The 16,823-nt window shown below is 36.8% G+C and overlaps 1 non-coding gene and 1 pseudogene across 1 annotated transcript; one reads left to right on the top strand and one right to left on the bottom strand.

The window, feature by feature from the left end:
* Positions 1-2,965: 2,965 nt before the first annotated feature.
* LOC120069797 lies at positions 2,966-11,896 on the bottom strand (annotated as a pseudogene).
* A 2,668-nt stretch (positions 11,897-14,564) lies between these two features.
* On the top strand, positions 14,565-14,671 carry LOC120069800. Its single transcript, XR_005479698.1, has one exon. It is a non-coding gene; the product is annotated as a small nucleolar RNA R71 (small nucleolar RNA).
* The last annotated feature ends 2,152 nt before the right edge of the window (positions 14,672-16,823 follow it).

Here is a 16,823-nt window from a genome sequence, read left to right as displayed (position 1 = left end):
ATTAAGCATCAATTTCATAATATTGCGACTGCATGCGTTCATCACATAGGAAAATAGTTGATTTTTGTGTTTTTATGCAGAATATGCGTTGACGCAAGGCAAAAATTGTGATCATAGAAAATCATTGGTCGGGCGCAGCATTAACGTAAGGCTTTGCGGTGATCATGTTCGCAAACATTTGCCCGAGAAGGATTACCGCAACATGGTTAGTGCAACATGGTGAGTGCATCTGGGTGAAAGGCTAATTTGTCGGGATGGGATAGAAAGCTGATGATAGTCGAATCCGAATTAAGTTGACAGCCGCTAACGATACAAGTACATTCAGCTTTACAGTGAAAAATATTCGGCGCATCAGTCAGAGGAATTAAAGCCGTCCCAAGTGTGCAATCATGAGAGAGAAGCCGCCGTTCACCCTAGATGTTCGATAAATACCAAGGGCAACCTTCAGAAAAGGAGTTCAGCAGTTCAAAATTTCATACTTCGCTTCACATGTCTTTGTTCATAGTTGTCCTTTCGTTTTAAGGCGGACGTGAGAGAGGAAGGTGGTGTTGACAGATCATTCTAGTAAGCTTGGGAGAGCACCAGAAGCTTCAAGGACAGAGAGAGGGCTGACGCCTGTGGAAGCAAGAACATCTTTGGAACCGAATAGAGACTTACAGTGTAAAAACCTCGGTTAGCAAGGAATTGCTACTAGGCTCTCTACTTTTAACTTCCATTGTTATTTTGTACTCCACTCATTTATCAAAATGGAATCTACTTCTCTATATCTATTCACTCTCTGTTATTTATGCATGAGTAGTTAAATCAGTTGAATGGGTTAAGAAGCATTTAGCTAGCACAACTAGGGAATCTTCATTCTATGTGATTATCTTATATTATGTATGCTTCATTCGTCCATTAGAGATACTCAAGAGGGTAGTCTAAGGAGGGATTTAGGGTTGGGAAGGTCAGGTTAGAATCTAGGCTCGGGAGAGTTAGATTAACGGATAATCAAGAGATAGGAGCTGAGGAATAAGCACTATTTGTTATCAACGCATCGCATGCATCCTAGAGATAGGATATGATTGTATGCAGTCACCTTGCCTTTATGAATTTTGCATCATCGCATAGGAAAAGAGTAGAGACTTCAGAATAAGTTTTATGGATAGTTTTGCATTCAACACATGCGTCCTAGACTTAGGAGCATCGTATTTGCATTGGAAAATGACTTGCCATGCATGGTTATAGCATGATCGCATAGTTCGACGCATTCCCAAGTAATGCTAGCTAAAGATCTTCTCACCCTGTTCATCCGCATACTCAGTGTATCTATCACACAACTGACTTTTCTCAAATCTGTCGCATTTGTCTATTTTTCATTAACGCAATCAACAACAAAACAACAATTAATTGAGTTAATGGTTACTGCAAAGTTTTCCTGAAAAATTACCAACACAATCTGTTTTCACAAGTCCCTGAGTTCGACCCTAGACTTACCAAGAAACTCAGTGGAGTTTACACTTAGATTCTACAGAGGAAACTTGATTGCTCAATACAATTTCACCGTCGCATATCATCCATAATTTCACTTCATAAAAATAAGCATCAGAAAACATGCAAGATAGGATTTTGCATATATTTTTTCTATAAATAGTTTGGTCTTTCAATATTGTAAAATCTAATGCTTCTTTGACTTTTGACCAAAACTCTTCCACCTAAATCTCTTTACTCTCTTTTTATTAAAGTGAAGTTCCCTTGTTTTCACTAACAAAACGGTCCCATCACCGTGTTCTTCCATAGGAGAATAGCGAGGATTTTCCATTGGTGGTGTCAATCGAGCTCGGGAGAGGAAGATTGGGATGGATTCTACAAAGGTTGTAATTTGAAGGTTTACTAGGTGAAATTTGGGCTGAACAACTACTTGGAGTGCAAAAGTCACAACCATATTTGAGTAGGTTTAATTTTGGAAAATTAGGGCTCATTGATGCAACTACATTAAAAAGAAATCTTAAATCTGATAAAAATCACCTGCCAAAATCTACTAAATCACCTAAAAATTCGTAAATAACAACTTTTAAACTCATTAAGACCCTCATGAGCTCATTTTAGCTCATTAAGGCTAAACTTAGGGTAAAACACATGCAAGAGTCCATTTTTCTGAGTAAATGTATGCAAATAAAGGCCTAAAAATATGCATTTCATGTCCAAGTAACCTTGCTACTAGTAATCGACCCTATTGAAAACTTAAACGTACTGCAACTTTCCCAATCACTAAAGTCAACACGAAGTACAAAATTTCGTCACCCCCAAACTTAAACATTTTCTAGGCCTTTTTTTCACATTATTTCCTTTTTCCTTCTTCTTGCCTCGGACACTCGAAGTGGAATCCTTACTTTCATCATAGCTTGGCCACATGGATTGCATTATTAATTGAGCTCTGACTTTGTGGTTGAGTTTTTATTGTATGATGATTTTGCTACTTGTTTTGTGATGATGACGATCTATGATAGGCTTTAGATAATTTTTATTCACATTGTTTAGGTTTTTACCAAACTATTGTCATGTATGCTTAGGTTTTTACCACACTATTGTTATAAGAGTAAAAAGCATGTTCAAGTTAAAAAGAAGGTATGTATAATATTTTAGAAGGGGTAATCCTCCTTCCGGAGGTATTAGTAATCAGGGGGCAGTTGTGACACTCGTTGTTTCTACTATATGAATATACTTTAAAGAAGTGCGTAAGGTTCGACGCCAAAGTAGTATTTAAACCTTTATAATATATATAAAATAAAAAGTACTGTAAGTGAAAGGCTGTACATATATTATATATATTTATTTTCTATATCTTTTGTCATACTAGGTATTACATTATCATTGTATTCATAATTATAATAAAACAAGCTAGTGTATATCTCTATTTTATTTAAACCAAAATACAAGTATGTAGTTTGATGAGCTAGAGAAAGAAGTTGTGAGTGCATTGTGGTCACTTTGATTGAATTACAGCAGCTCTCACAACCAACCCATACTTAACATAATTTCCATGATCATACAAGGTAAACATCAACTCCCCGACACCATCGTCGACCTTGACTTCCCCGATCTTGATCTGGAACCATACATCTCGTGGCTTATTCTCTAGAGATTCATTTGTCACAAATGTTAACTCATCAGGCCACTTGAGTTCGAGGTTAACAGGATTTTTCCAATCGTAGCGAGATTCCTTTAGCAATACATGAAACACTATTTCATATGTAATGCCAGGTGATAGCTTCTCTACCTTGATACTCCCATGAACATTTAGTCACCATACATATATAAGTTCAGCCACTTCAACTTTCTTACTGCAAGTTTATTACATATTACACACCCACAAAATCAATATTTTTCCAATTACTTTGATAGTTCGTGAATATATTTTAAAAATTTATAAAGAAAAATCTAGCGGTAAGAATTAAATTTAAGATTTATTGAAAGGAGAAAAATTAAAATTAAAAAAAATTTCGAAGTATAAGGACCGAAATGATATTTTAGTTTTGGACTAATAAATATGTAGTTAAATTATACCCGTCGATCTCCATAAATGTCCATTTCCAGTATTGAGGATCTTCACTCCAAGCTATTGCGAGGTTTCTTGCAGGTATAATAATGTTCTGCATACAAAGTAATGATTTGAAATTTTCCTTCTCATGTCAATATAATTCTGGTCAATTAAATTTGAATTTTCCTAAAATATTGATGACTTAATGGGTATGCTTGAGATGAATTTTAGAATCATTGTTTTGAGATAAATTATTTGATTATAATTAGTTTCATAATAGTGTGATACATCATATAAATATTCTCGGTAACATATTTATATAAATGGTTTAAATTTAATTAATTTTTTTTTAACTAAATAAGGTTTGATTTTAAAAGGTAGTATTAGAATCATCAAATTACTGGTAAAAAAAAACATCACATTTTAGATTAGAAAAAAGACTAAATGGAGAGAATGTTTTACAGATAAAGAAACACTGAGAAAAATTATATTGATTTTTTAAAAAATAAAATCAAATTGGAGGTAAACATTGTAAAGTTTTAGAGAGAGGAAATTAAGGAGATGAGAAAAATTAGAGGAAAATAGAGATAAATTAAAATGGACAAAAATTTTGAAAAGAAAAATACAGTTTCTCTATAAATTTAGAACAAAATAAAGTGAAGAGGAAGACATCTTTTCAAATATGAAACACTATAAGTTTTAGAAGAAAATAAGTTTTAGTCGTTTCAAAATTACTTTCAAACATACTGTTAAATTCTTCTAATATCAACTATAACATTCCAAAGAAGTTTATTAAAAAGAGCATACCGAAACTGTTAATTGTGGTAGAATTTCAGCACCTCTAACAACTAACCCCGACTTCCAATACTGTCCATATTCATACAAGGTAAACGCCAACTTCCCGACACCATTGTCGACCTTGACTTCGCCGACCTTGATCTGAAACCATATATCTTTTGGCTTATTCTCTAGAGATTCATTGGTCACAATTGTTAACTCATCTGGCCGTTTGAGTTTGAGGTTAACAGGATTTTTCCAACCGTAGGTAGATTCCTTTAGCAATACATGAAACACTATTTCATATGTAATGCCAGGTGATAGCTTCTTGATGCGTTATTTTATGCAATGAAATAATGGAATGAAATGCGGTGATGGAAATGCGTTGAGCAACAAGTTTTCTCAGTAGAATCCAAGTCTAAATCCCACAGAGTTTCTTGGTAAGTCTACGGTTGAACTTAGGGACTAGGGAAAACGAAATGCGGTGATAATGTCTAAGAAGACTTCGCGGTAACCAATCAATCAAAGAGTTTTTTTTGGGTTGTTGTTTATGGTATAAAAAGTATACGGCAGATTTGAGAAAAGATTGATTATGCGGTAGATACACTGAATATGCGGAGGAACGGGTTGAGAAGGTCTTTAGCTAGCATTTCCCGGGAATGGGTCAAACTATGCGATCATGCTACACTCATGCGACAGAAAATCATTTTCCAATACAAATGTCGTGCTCCTAGTTCTAGGATGCATGTGATGAATGCGATAATGTCCATAGAGCTTATTCATAAGTCTCTACTTTTTACCTATGCAATGATGCAAGATGCACACAACGACAAGGTGACCGCACACAATCATAACCTATCTCTAGGATGCATGTGATGCGTTAATAGCAAACAGTGCTTATTCCTAAGCTTTTATCTCTTGATTATGCATTCTAATCTGACTCTCCCAAGCCTAGATTCTAACCTGACTTTTCCAAGCCTAGATTCTGTCCTTAGACTACCCTCCCAAGTATCCCTAATGGACGAATGATGCATACATAATACAAGATAATCGCATAGAATGAAGATCCCCAGTTGTGCTACCTAAGTACTTCTCAACCCATTTGAGAGATTTAGCTACTTATGCATAATGAACAGAAAGTGAACAGATATAAAGAAGTAAATTCTATTTCTATAGATAAGTTGAAGTACAAAGTTATAATGGAAGATAAGGATAGAGAGCCTGATAGCAATTCCTTACTTTCTAAGGCTTTTACACAGTTAACTCTATTATGTTCAAAAGATATTCCTGCTTCCGCAGGAGTTGGCCCTCTCTCTGATCTCGACACTTCTGGCACTCTTCCAAGCTCACCAGAAAAATCTCTCGGCACAATCTCGCTTCTCTCGCTTCTGCCTTAAATAAAAGAAAATCTAAGAACAAGGCTACTTCTAACTATGGAGAAAATTATCTAAATGTCGAACTCGACGAACGAACCGCTTCTCTGAAGGTTGTCTTCGGTATTTATAGAGCTTTAGGGTGGAAGGCTTCTTCTCTCTTATGATTGCACTGATGGGATGGCATTAATTCTCTATCTGATGCACCAAATATTTTTCACTGAAAAGTTGAGTGTACTTGCTACAGTAGTTCGTTAGCGGCTTATCAACTTAATTCGAACTCGATCATCATCAACTTTCTGTCCCGTCGTGATTTATTATGCTTTTCACCCAGATACGCCAACCAAGTTACACCGGCTCTATGCAATAATCCTTCTTGAGCAGATGTTTGTAAGCATAAATCACTGCAAAGCCTTGCGGTAACACTGCGTTCGACCGTCGATTGGTTGTGATTGCATTTTCCGTCTTGCGTCAACGCATATTCTACATAAAAATGCAAAAGTTAACTGTTTTCATGCGATGAATGCATGCGACCATAATGTCATGAACTTTATGCTTTTTGGACGCAATCTTATATATTTTATCAACGCAAACCTTCATTGTTTAATAACTTAGTACTGTAATAATGTGCATTTCTACCCGTTATCACACCCCCAAATTTAAACAATGATTGTCCTCAAGCATAAGCTAAAGATTTTCTTTAGAAAGTCGACTGCAATCTCTTTTCTTAAATTTTTCACGGATACTTCATTCAAATACTATATACATAAATTTTCTTAATTCTTATTTAAGTCTCTTCTTAAAATATTTCTAAGACCTAGGGACCACAAGTTTAACCTTCAAAAAGACTTTACTAGATTCCATGACATTGCATGATTTTTTTCAAAAAAAAAAAAAAAAACTTTTTCACTGGGGTGTTAAATGATTTGTATCCTTGCATATTTTTTACATTATTATTTTTCTCTGACATTGCGCTGATCCAAGTACCTCATCTTCATTTTGGTTTGCCCCCACATGTGTCATTCAGACATCCAACTACGAGCAAGGTGGTCTTTCTCAGACTAAACTCATACCTACTCGGCAGCGGAGTTGCAGTCATTTATTTATGCGTTGATCACGATTCCTACCTTCGTTCTTGCTTTCCCCCACATGTGTCATGCGGACATCCAATTATAAGTAGGATCCAATCGCAACGTTATGATGCTTTTTTTTTGTACAGCTAAAAATAGCAAGGTTGAAAATAAATACCTCACCCCCAAATTTAAAATGCGACAATATCCTCATTGCCAAAAGATTGAAAGAATTCATGCGATGTTCTTAGGAAGTTTGGTAAAGGTTCAGTTTGAAAGAAAACTAGCAGACCACTAACTTTTAAAAATATTTCATGAGGTGACTGTCCTAAAATTAAGTTGACTCTAGTTTACATGAAAAAAATAGAAGCATGTGTTTCATCATTGAGATCATAATTAGCAAAGAGAAAACATGCGGTGACTGACTAAATTTATCAATGTTAAATGATTGCGGTAACAAAAGAGGATGTGGTGATAAAATTTTCAAAATTAAAATGCGATGCGATAGTGTAGAATTTGGAATAAAGTCAAGGAAAAATACAATCCCCAAATTTGCGCTGTTGATCACATTATTTGTTGATCATCCTGCTTTGCAGCGATCTTATTTCTTTGCAATGTGGTGACGAAATAAAGTAGTTGCGTCTTCGTGTAGCACCTTCGCAATCGTATACCTTGATCGTTTTCAAAGAAACCATTGAGAGGGTAATAATTAAAAAAGTTAACAAAATTTTCTCGCTTTTTTTTTTTTTAAACAAATAAGTAAATATGTGATAACAGATAATAACAAGGTGATGAAAGTTCATGAAGTATTGATGTAGAAGAAGGATATTCAAAAGTATTGCGTCCTAATGAGGTTGAATCACATAATGACTCAGGGACTGCTTATTTTGTGGTGCAAGCTCTGTCTCTTATACACATCTAGATGTGTATAAGAGACAGTCTATGTCCTCTGAAATCCTCACTACCTTAATCTGGAGCTTTTCCCCATTAATGTTCATAACAATCTCCCCCTTGCGCACATCAATTTGGGCACGACCGGTCGAGAGGAATGGTCGTTCTAATATGATGGACGCATCTTCGTCTGCTTTATAATCCAAAATGATGAAGTCTGCCGGCAAGTTGAATTTATCAATTGATATTACGACATCTTTCAACTCTCCTTCAGTATGTATTCGGGATTTATCCGCAAGCAAGAGAATCTCTGTCGTGGGCGTGAGTTTTCCCATATTCAATCGCTTGAAGATTGATAGTGACATTACGTTTATAATCGTCCCAAGATCGCATAGTGCTTGGCCACTATAGACCCCTCCAGTGGAGCATGGAATCGTAAAGATTCATGGGTTGCACATTTTTGGTTGGAACATAGCATTTTGCGTACTGCCTTTGTCGCGATCTTGTCTTCATCATTTTATTTCTCTTTCAATCTTTGAGGGACTGGTGGTAACTGGACTTCTTCTGCCTCATGTTATAAAGGCTTAAGAGTGGATGCAACTTCGGGATTCATCTTTTCGGGCTTTTTCGAATTATAAGTCAACGGGTCCTCGGTTGTCACCGCATTCGAGTTGGTTATAATGGGTTTCTCCCCTACTTCCGTAGTCATTTTGTCGCTTAGCAAGGAGACTGCTAAGCATTGTTCCTTCTCAGTACACCCAATGTTGCGAGGAAGCTCAGTTGAGATCGGTAAAGCTCCTTGTGGTCTATTTTTGAGCTCGCCCGCAATTTGTCCCAACTGAATTTTGAGATTTCGAATGAACGTTGCTTGATTCTGAAGCACTGATTCGTTCTTCTCAATGTACTACTTCAATAAGCTCTCTAAGGATGAAGGTTGTGGTGTCTGCTAGCTACTTTCTTGGTTATGCATTGGATCGTTGGTTCGTGGGAAAAATCCAGGTGGCCCTTCTTTGCGCCACTGGTTGAAAGCTTTGTTGTTGATTTTTCCACGCGAAATTTGGGTGGTTTCTCCACCCAGGGTTGTATGTATCGGAGTAGGGATGATTCTTTATGAAACATAATGACTGCGGATTTCCTTGGCATTCTTCCAACGGATGAGCGTCTCCATAGATGACACAACTTGTGGTCGTTGAGCAATTCCATTGACCTGCTCTTTTTTCGCTCCCGTGCTTTTAATTGCGATGCCTTGTATCAAACTCATCATTGCAGTCATTGGATTCTGAAGGGATGTGATGGCCCCATTGTTCACGTCACTATCTTTAATTCTTAATCTTTGATCGTTTTCTCGCAAGTCCTCGTGATTTTTGGAAATGCGATCAAGTATATTTTTGGCCTCCTCATATGTTTTGTTAAGTAGACCACTAGCTGCTGCCGCATTGGCAGCTGTCTACGAAGCAGGGTTCAGTCCGTGGTAAAAAATCTCCATCTGCAAGCAGTCTGGTAAGCCGTTATATGAACAGTCTGTTACAAGCCTCTTAAACCTCGCCCAAGCATCGCTGAGCGATTCATTAGTTTCTTGTTCAAAATTCGTTATTAATTTCTTTCTCCTGGCATTCTCGGTTGGTGGGAAATATTTCTTCATAAACTTCTCTACCACTTGTTCCCAATTCAAGAGAATAAGCCCATTTTCGTGCCTTATCACGAACAAAGTTAGTTGAACTTCTTTGGTAGAGATATTCGGGAACACAAGAGTGTTACAGATTTCTATGAAGCTCCGAAGGTGGGCGTGCGGGTCCTCGCCATGCCTTCCTCTGAACTGTCCAGCAGTCTGGATCATCTACAGCACCACCGGTTTTATTTCGAATCGAGATCCATCAAGGGCAGGCCACATGATTCCTGGGGAGATATCGTAGAGGTATGGCGATGCATAGTCCCGAATGGGCCTATTGCGATCGTTTGCCAGAGGATTTGATTCACCATGACATTGTTTTCGTTTGGTGCTCTATTTCCATGCTGCTCTGCCATATTGTCTTTATCTGGTTGTTGTTGCTGGCGGCTATTTTTCAATCTTCGCCAGAACGTCTTCTCAATCTCCGGGTCATAATTCACAAGAGATTGAGAGCTGCAAAGAAATCAGAAAAATTATCGTTAGCACACTGACTTTCCGAAGACCCTGGCAACGGTACCAAAAACTTGATGCGTTATTTTATGCGATGAAATAATGGAATGAAATGCGGTGATGGAAATGCATTGAGCAATAAGTTTTCCCAGTGGAATCCAAGTATAAATCCCATTGAGTTTTCTAGTAAGACCAGGGTCGAACTTAGAGACTGGGGAAAACGATATGTGATGATAATTTCTAAGAAGTCTTTGCGGTAACCAATAAATCAAAGAGTTGTTTTTGGGGATTTATTTATGGTGTAAAAAGTATGCGGCGGATTTGAGAAAAGATCGATTATGCGGTCGGTACACTGAGTATGTGGAGGAATGGGTTCAGAAGGTCTTTAGCTAGCATTTCCTTGGAATGGGTCAAACTATGCGATCGTTCTACACTCATGCAACAGCAAATCATTTTCCAATGCAAATGTCGAGCTCCTAGTTCTAGAACGCATGTGATGAATGCGATAATGTCCATAGAGCTTATTCCTAAGTCTCTACTTTTTACCTATGCGATGATGCAAGATGCACACAACGATAAGGTGACCGCACATAATCATAACCTATCTCTAGGATGCATGCGATGCGCTAATAGAAAATAGTGCTTATTCCTAAGCTCCTATCTCTTGATTATGCGTTCTAATCTCACTCTCCCGAACCTAGATTCTAACCTGATTTTTTCAAGCCTAGATTCTATCCTTAGACTACCCTCTCGAGTATATCTAATGGACGAATGATGCATACATAATACAAGATAATTGCATAAAATGAAGATCCCTAGTTATGCTAGCTAAGTGCTTCTCAACCCATTCGACAGATTTAGTTACTCATGCGTAATGAACAGAGAGTGAACAGATATAAAGAAGTAAATTCCATTTCTATAGATAAGTTTAAGTACAAAATGACAATGGAAGATAAGGATATAGAGCCTGGCAGAAATCCCTTGCTTCCCAAGGCTTTTACACTGTTAACTCTATTCTGTTCAAAAGATATTCTTACTTCCGCAGGAGTTGGTTCTCTCTCTGATCTCGACACTTGCGTCACTCTTCCAATCTCACCAAAACGATCTCTTGGCATAATATCGCTTCTCTCGCTTCCGCCTTAAATAAAAGAAAATCTAAAAACAAGGCTACTTCTAACTATGGAGAAAATTATCTAAGTGACGAATTCGACGAATGAACCCCTTCAACTTCAACTTTCTCACTGGAAGTTTTTTACACAATACACATCCACAAAATCAATATTTTGCCAATTACTTTGATAGTTCGTGAATATATTTTCAAAATATATAAAGAAAAATCTAGTAGTAAAAATTAAATTTAAGATTTATTGAAAGGAGAAAAACTAAAATTAAATAAATTTCAAGTATGAGGACCAAAATAATATTTTAGTATGAACTAATAAATATGTGGGTAAATTTTACTCGTCGATATCCATAAATGTCCATTTCTAGTATTGAGGATCATCAATCCAAGCTATTGTGAGCTCTCTTGCAGGTATAAAAATGTTCTGCATACAAAGTAATGAAACTCAAACTTACAATTTGAATTTTCATTTCACATGTCAATATAATTCAAGTGGGATCATCAATATGATGACTTAAGGATATATTTGAAATGAATTTTAGAATTATTGTTTTGAGCTAAATTACTTCATTATAGTTACTTTCGTAAATCATATAAATATTGTATTCTTAGTATAATAGTTGTGCAAATGGTTTAGATTTAATTAAAATTATTTTTAAATAATTAATGTTTTTTCTTAAAAGGTTGTATTAGAATCATCAAATTAGTAGGAAAAAAAAATTACATTATAGATTAAAAAATACTTGAGACAAAGAATGTTTTAAAGAGATAAATATAAAAGTAGAATCATTGCGTAAAAATCATTTGGATATATCTCCCAAGTGATGGGATAAATGATTTTGGATATTCTCAAAATCAATTTCTCATTATTGTCAAACATCTCAGTTTTAGAAAGAAAAAAAAAGAGTAATTTTTATCATTTCCAAATCACCCCAAATGTTAAATCCTTTTAATATCAACTATAACACTCCAAAGAAAAAACATCATTGTTGCACTTACCTAACTCGCACTTTCTCCTACCATTGTAAGAGGTTATCTAGATTAAGAGATTGGAGATAGGAATGAAGATGAGAGTGCAAAAGGGACAACTATATAGCTCCTTGTTTGGTATAATTTTTCAAAGAGCACATGAGAATTTAGTTATTCCCATGTTTTTTTTGGTTTTTTTTTATTTTCTTTACTTGTGTTAAGAGTATCAGATACCTGGCTTTCTACATCTATTTTTTTCTTATATTAAATTGATAATTGATTATATAAAAACAATTCGCAAATAATATACAAAATTAACCTAATTAATCATGTTATCCAATTCTATGGTATTGAATGAAGTACAATTGAGTGAGGAATTGAACTATATAGTTAATTTTTTCTTATTGATTAGAATATTATAAATTTTAATATTTTATTGAATTTTTTAATTAATACATAATCTAATATTTAACATTAATTCACTTTTAGTTGTTATTATGGATTTTTATACATTGGTCAATGATATTTGATATGCTTTCAAAAAAAAAAAAAAAAATAGTTGTCTATATTTCATTCATTCTCAATGATTTCCTATTAAATTATTCAATTTGTTTGCATATTAGTTTCTTTTTAAGACATTAATTTATTTCAAAATTTATAATTTCTAAACTAAATATGTAATAAAATAGATTAGCCATAGTAAACGTAGTTGAACTAGCATGCTATATGCGTTAGCGATCAATAAGTTTGCGGTTTGAATTTTTTTATCCCTAGTATACTTAGAAAAAAAAACTCATATTAATTATAAAGGTAGTATGAGCTTGTCAATGACCATCCAAGGCTATTTGAACTGTAGTACTTAATATTGAGTCAGGTTTAATCTATAGGGAACAATAGTTAGTATCTCTTAAGCTAAATTCTAAATAGTAACGATAATTAGTGGAGGGGGTTAGTTAGGAAAATAATAAACACTAAAGAAAAGAGTGACATCTCCGCAGTCCTGTGCCTTAATTGTTGTAAACAAAAAAAAAAAGGGTCAAATAATTTTAAACAAAACAACAATTTTTTTTTTTTGTAGACATAAGAACGATGCTGGTAACAAGAAGGTAATTGCGATAATAAGTAACGAGATGATAAAAGTTCATGATGTAGCAGGAAAAGGATGTTCAAAAGGATTGCGTCCCTGATGAGGTTGAATCATATAATACTCAGGGACCACTTATTCCAGACTGGTTTGTTCACGTCCATGGTGGCTTTTCTTTGTTTTCTTTCTCCTTTGGAATCTTTACTGCCTTACTTCGGAGTTTTTCCCCATGAATGCTTAGTACAATTTCCCCCTTGCGCACATCAATTTGAGCGCAATCGGTTGAAAGGAATTGTCGTCCAAATATGACAGGCACATCTTCGTCCGCTTTATAATCCAAAATGAGGAAGTCTGCCGGCAGGATGAATTTATCGATTGAAATTACGGCATTTTTCAACTCTCCTTTAGGGTGTATTCGAGATCTATTCACTAGCATAAGAGTTTTCTTTGTGAGCGTAAGTGTGTCGGCATTCAATTGTTTGAAGATTGTAGCGGTATTATGTTTATACTTGCCCCAAGATCGCATAGTGCTTGGCCACTGTAGGTCCCTCTGATAGAGCATTGTTTCGTGAAGATTCCTCGGTCGCCCATTTTAGGTGGGATCATAGCATTTTGCATTGCAGCCACTATCACGATCTTTTCTTCCTCATTTTGTTCGTCTTTCAATCTTTGTGGAGTTGCTGGTGGTTGGACTTCTTCTGCCTCAAGATCTAGAGGCTTAAGGGTAGATGCAACTTCAGGGTCTATTTTCTTGGGCTTCTCCAAACTATAGGTCAACGGGTCTTTGGTTGTCACCGCATTCAAGTTGGTCACAATGGGCTTCTCCCCTACATCCGCAGCCATGTTGTCGCTTAGTAGAGAGACTGCTAAGCATTATTCCTTCCCGTTACCCCCAGCATTGCGAGGGAGCTCAATTGAGCTCGGTAACGCTCCTTGCGGTCTATTTTTCAGCTTGCCCGCAATTTGTTCCATTTGAATTTCGAGATTTCTAATGGTTGTAGCTTGATTCTGAAGCATTGATTCGTTTTTCTCAATGTATTGCTTCAACAAGCTCTCTAACGACGAAGATTGCGGTGTTTGTGAGCTACTAGCTTGGCTATGCGCTGGACCGTTGTTTTGCCAAAAAAATCTAGGTGGCCCTCATTTTTGTGCCCCAAGTTGAAAGCTTTGTTGTTGGTTTTTCCATGCAAAATTTGGGTGGTTTTTCTACCCGGGGTTATATGTATCGAAATAGGGATTATTTCTTATGAAGCATACCGAATGCAGGTTTGTTGGGCATTCTTCAATCGGGTGAGCATCTCCGCAAATGACACAACTTGTGGTCGTTTGAGTAATTGCGCTGACCTGCCCTTTCTTCGCTCCCGTGTTATTAGTTACGATGCCTTGAATTAAACTCGTCATCACAGTCATCTGGCTCTACAGGGATGCAATTGCCCCACTGTTTGCGTCATTATCTTTAATTCTTAATCTTTGATTGCTTTCCCGACAATCCTCGTGATTTTTGGAATGCGATCAAGTATGCTCTTTGCCTCATCATATGTTTTGTCGAGCAGACCACCAGTGGCTGTCGCATTGGCAGTGATCTGCGAAGAGGAATTTAGTCCTTGATAGAAGATCTCCATCTACAGGCAGTCTGGTAAGCCATTATGTGAACAATCTCTTACTAGCCACTTAAACCTCGCCCAAGCATCATTGAGCGATTCTTCATCTTCTTGTTCAAAATTTGTTATTAATTTCCTTCTCCTAGCATTCTCGATTGGTGGGATATACTTCTTCATAAACTTTTCCACCACTTATTCCCACAACATTATCTCCCCCGGTTCGAGAGAATATGCCCATTTTCTTGCTTGATCGCACAAGGAAAATGGGAACAGAGTGAGTCGAAATTCCTTGGTTGAGATATTCGGGAACAAAAAAGTGTTAAAGATCTCTATGAAGCTTCGGAGGTGGGCGTGTAGGTCGTCGCCATGCCTTCCTCCAACTGCCCAGCAGCTTGGATCATCTGCAACATTACCGGCTTCATTTCAAACCTCAATCCATCTAATGCTGGCCTAATGATTCCTGGAAAGAAATCATTGAGGTTGGGCGATGCATAGTCCCAAATGGGTCTATTGCGATCATTCGCCAGAAGGATAAGGTTGGCCATAATATTGTTCGCGTTGCGGCCCTTTCTGTCAGATGCTCTGCCATTCTTGGTGTTCTCTCTTGTTGTTGGCGATTGTCACTTAATCTGCATCTTAATTTCCTCTCAATCTCTGGGTCGTAATTCGCCAGAGATTGAGGGTCTGCAAAAAAATCAGAAAAACTACCGTTAGCACACTATTTTGCTGAAGTCCCCAGCAACGGCGTCAAAAACTTGATGCTTAATTTTGTGAAGTGGAATATGGATGATATGCGATGGTGAAATTGCATTGTGCACTAAAGTTTCCTTAGCAGAATCCAAGTGTAAATTCCACTGAGTTTCGTTGTAAGTCCAAGGTCGAATAATTGTGGGTTGCGATGGTAATTTTTATGAAAACATTGCGGTAACCGGTAAATCAATTAATTGTGGGTTTGTGTTGATTCCGTTAATGAAAAATAAAATAATGCGGCGGATTTGAGAATAGAAAGTTATATGATAGATGCATTGAATAAGCGGATGAACGTGTTTAGAAGATCTTTAGCTAGCGTTACTTGGGAATGCGTCAAACTATGCGATCATGCTACAACCATGCATAGCAAGTCATTTTCCAATGCAAATGCGATGCTCCTAAATCTAGGAGCATGTGTTGAATGCAAAAGTGTCCATAGAGCTTATCCCTAAGTCTTTACTCTTTTCCTATGCGATGATGCATAATGCATAAAGGCAAGGTGACCGCCTACAATCATATCCTATCTCTAGGATGCATGCGATGCATTGATAACAAATAGTGCTTATTCCTAAGCTCCTATCTCTTGATTATGCATTCTAATTTGACTCTCCCGAGCCTAGATTCTAACCTGACCTTCCCAAGCCTAGATCATGTACTTAGACTACCTTCCCGAGTATCTCTAATGGACGAATGAAGCATACATAATACAAGATAATTGCATAGAATGAAGATTCCCTAGTTGTGCTAGCTAAATGCTTCTCAACCCATTCAACTGATTTTGCTACTCATGCGTAAATAAGAGAGAGTGAACAGATATAGAGAAGGAAATTCCATTTTTATAAATGAGGTTGAGTACAAAATAACAATGGAAGATAAAGGTAGAGAGCTTGGTAGAAATTCCTTGCTGACCGAGGTTTTTACATTGCAATCTCTATTCGGTTCAAAAGATGTTCCTACTTTTGCAGGCATCCACCCTCTCTTTATCCTTGAAGCTTCCGGTGCTCTCCCAAGCTTACCAGAATGATTTGCCACCACCACCTTCCTCTCTCGCGTCCTCCTTAAAATAAAATAAAATCTAAGAACAAGGCTAAACTATGAACAGACTTTTGAACTGGTGGAATGGTGAACCCTTTTATTGAAGGATGCCCTTGGTATTTATAGAACATCCATGGTCAACGGCGACTTCTCTCTCAGGATTGCACAGATGGGACTACTTAAATTCATGACTGATACACCGAATATTTGTCACTGAAAAGCTGAATGTACTTGTGATCGTTATTGGCTATCAACTTAATTTGGATTCGACTGTCATCAGCTTTTTATCCCCCATCGCGATTAATTAGTCTTTCGCCCAGATGCACCCACCATGTTGTGCTGACCAAGTTGCGGCGATCCTTCTCGGGAGAATATTTGCGAACACGATCACCCCAAAGCCTTACGGTAATACTGCGCTCGACTAATGATTTTCTATGATCGCAATTTTCGCCTTGCATCATCGCATATTTTGCACAAAAATACAAAAAATGAACTTTTCTAATGCGATGAA

The sequence above is a fragment of the Benincasa hispida genome, unplaced genomic scaffold (assembly GCF_009727055.1).
Source record: "Benincasa hispida cultivar B227 unplaced genomic scaffold, ASM972705v1 Contig591, whole genome shotgun sequence".
Lineage (NCBI taxonomy): Eukaryota > Viridiplantae > Streptophyta > Magnoliopsida > Cucurbitales > Cucurbitaceae > Benincasa > Benincasa hispida.
Note: the sequence above shows the minus strand (reverse complement) of the source record. Positions and strands in the feature narration are given on the sequence as shown.